This window comes from Cervus canadensis, chromosome 11, assembly GCF_019320065.1.
Source record: "Cervus canadensis isolate Bull #8, Minnesota chromosome 11, ASM1932006v1, whole genome shotgun sequence".
Lineage (NCBI taxonomy): Eukaryota > Metazoa > Chordata > Mammalia > Artiodactyla > Cervidae > Cervus > Cervus canadensis.
In genome coordinates, this window is record NC_057396.1 from 75,946,529 (window position 1) to 75,950,078 (window position 3,550).

At 38.7% G+C, this 3,550-nt stretch overlaps 1 pseudogene; it reads left to right on the forward strand.

The window, feature by feature from the left end:
• The first annotated feature begins 316 nt into the window (after positions 1–316).
• On the forward strand, positions 317–1,266 carry LOC122449385 (annotated as a pseudogene).
• Positions 1,267–3,550: the final 2,284 nt, after the last annotated feature.

Genomic DNA, 3,550 nt, shown 5'->3' on the forward strand with positions numbered 1-3,550 from the left:
CATAATATTTTCTACATTTCAGTTCACGAACTTACAAAATTTAAAAGTTAGAAAATGATCCATGAAGATCCCTCAGCTTCAACAGTGTGAAACTCTACAGATACTTTGCGCCTTAAATTTTATTTAGTCTGTACTTCAGATGTGGAGAATCTTGAAGTTCAAATTATTCCTTAATGAAATATTTGTATATGTGTATATATACACATATGCTCCCACAATACTGAATTAATTTCACTTTCAATCTCCCATTTGTTTATCACTGTGTTCCCTTCTATTTCATTGACATAGGACCTCCTGTGATTCAGAAACTGCATCCATGGAGAATAATACAGAAGTGCCTGAATTCATCCTGCTGGGACTAACCAGTGCCCCAGAACTGCAGGTCCCCTTGTTCATTATATTCATGCTCATTTACCTTGTCAGTGTGGTTGGAAATCTGGGACTGATCCTGCTGATCCTCTTGGACTATCAGCTTCACACTCCCATGTACTTTTTCCTTACAAATCTGTCTCTGGCGGACTTCTGCTACTCCATAGCTGTCACTCCCAAGGTGATGGCTGGACTCCTTGTAGGAGACCAGGTCATCTCCTACAATGCATGTGCTGCTCAGATGTTCTTTTTTGCAGCATTTGCCACTGTGGAAAGTTACCTGTTGGCCTCAATGGCCTACGACCGCTTCGTAGCAGTATGCGACCCCCTACGTTATAACACCACCATGACAGCAAGCATGTGTACTTGCATGGCTGTAGGCCCCTACTTCTGTGGTTTCCTGAATGCCTCCATCCACACTGGAAACATTTTCAGGCTCTGCTTCTGTAGGTCCAATGTGGTCCACCACTTTTTCTGCGATGTCCCAGCAGTCATGGCCCTCTCTTGCTCTGATAAACATATCAGTGAGCTGATTCTCCACATGGTGGCAAGTTTCAGTATCATGTTTGCCCTCCTGGTTATCTTGATTTCTTATTTGTTCATATTTACCACCATCTTGAAGATGCACTCAGCTGAGGGATATCGGAAGGTTTATCCACCTGCACGTCTCACCTCACCACAGTCTCCATCTTCTATGGGACAGGCATCTTTACGTACTCCCAGCCCAGCTCCAGTCATTCCATGGACACAGACAAAATTGCATCTGTGTTCTATACCGTGGTTATCCCCATGCTCAACCCCTTGGTCTATAGTTTGAGGAACAAGGAGGTCAAAAATGCTTTCAAGAAGTTGGTTAAGAAGGCAAAATTTTCTAAGCTTCACCTTTTAAAGTTGTAGGATCCAAATGACTTAGTTTCATTCCCCTCGGAATTTCATCATGCAGTAATTCACATTTTAAGGCTCATACTGCACCTAAATTACTGAGGTAACACCATTCCTTCTTTGAAAATCTATCATCTAGAAAAACAAAAAAAAAAATTATGTTCAAATATGTGATAGTTGATTGAGGATGGCCAGAGGGGACTTTAAGAATATTGAAATCCTGCTTGTAGTGAATTTTGTTAATTGCATTTGATTTATTCACATGTTGATATTATCTCTATCATGTGGCAATGCTAGCATATATGAAAACACGGCATGCAGAAACCCTCTAACAGGAGCATATGTGAGAATCTCGTAAGTGCACATACACGCAGGAGTGAGAAATTTGTTAAAGGAGTTGGGGTATGGCTAGCTTTTAAATAAAAATTTAAAATAACCAATATATGTCCATGTCTGACATTACTTATCTAGTTGAGAAATTGTTTCCAGAGTCCAGAATGAAGAAAATTGTGACTTGGGTTTTCAATAAAAATGTATTATTTTATTGGCATAATTTATTCAGCGCCACATATGTATAACATTTGACAGAAATCAATATCTCTGTCTTTTGTCATCTGGTAGAAAGAGTAAGGTCACAGGGTAATCTTGAGAAGCAAGAAGCCCATAGTGCAAGAAAAGGTGATCAGTCAATACAAATGGAACTTTTCAGTTGTCCCATATATGACTATTGTCTCTTACATTTTGGAAAAAAAAAGGCACTAATAATAATGTCATCCACTTTCCTCCCTGGAAATACTATAAACTGGCTAAAGCCACTCACTTATAAATACTTTGGTTTTAGATGAGCCACGTGGTGTCTTACATCTTCGAGGCGCTCACGCCACTTGTTTCACACCGAGTTCATCGCTGTTCCTGGACAACTTCAGCGCGCTTCATCCCCAGGGTCTCTGTCCTCGCTGTTTCTAATGACCAAAGGCTTCCGCACAGCCTCCAGCTTTGCTTCAGTGTTACCATATCCTAGTTACCCCAGGCCCAGCGAACACTGTCCCTTCTTACTCCCCTTGCTTTATTTTTCTTTGCTCTGCTCACTGCCCAAATCCTATTTATTTCTTAAGGCTTTTAAAAATTAATTATTTGACTCTGCCAGGTCTTAGTTGTGGCCTGTGAGATCTTCACCGCGGCCTGTAGGATCTATTAATAGTTCCCGGAACAGAGTTTGGACCCAGGCCCCCTGCAATGGGAACGTGGAGTTTTAGCCACTGCACCACCAGGAAAGAACCTTATTTCCTTCTTTATTCATTCATTTACCTTTCTCCCAAAAACATACACTACACAAGAGGAGTGACTTTGTCTTCTTTATGAACAACTTCATGCACAATACGTGAATAATGATCTGATTCATACTCATAGTTCAATAAACATTTGTTTAAAGAATTCAGTTTGGTGTCCAGAAGTCAATATATCTGAATCACTGATAATTATAGTTCACTACTCTTCAGAGAATTCTTCAGAAAATAATTTTAGAGCATTTCAGGTGATACAGCTTGTTTTTCTGTATTCTCACTCAGTATTTGTACTTTTGGACAAATTAATTTTTTGGAAACCAACAGTATTAAATGATTCATATCAAACCATCTTAATTTTTCATTAGTGATTTTTCAAGGGGAAAATAACACATGAAATGAATTTTATTTAGTAAATCAAAAAGGCAAACTATGAGACTATGAGAAGTTTCCTACCTGATACAATTTGCAAAATTTCTTCATAAATAATTATTCATTTAACTCGAATGATACTAGACAGACAAGACTTGCATAATTCTCACCCAGTTTCCCCTATTTTTAACATCCTATTTTATCATATTGGTCAAACTAAGAAACCAATATTAACAGGCTGCTGCTAAGTCACTTCAGTCGTGTCCGACTCTGTGCAACCCCATAGACGTCAGCCCACCAGGCTTCCCCATCCCTGGGATTCTCCAGGCAAGAACATTGGAGTGGGTTGCCATTTCCTTCTCCAATTAACATGCTACTGTTATCTGAAACTTCAATAATTTATTCAGATTATTATTGATATTTTCAGTTATGTCATTTTGCTCTCACAAATCTAATCCAGGACACAGCATTAAATAGATTTGTTATATCTCTTTATTCTCCTCTGATTTGTGACAGTTTCTCAGTCTTTCCTTAGTTTTCTTGAACTTAATATCCTTAAGGAATACTGGACCAGTGTTTTCTTGAAAGTCTTTCAATATATGTTTGCTGATTTTTTTGGGTCACAGTTATACAGAATGCATAAG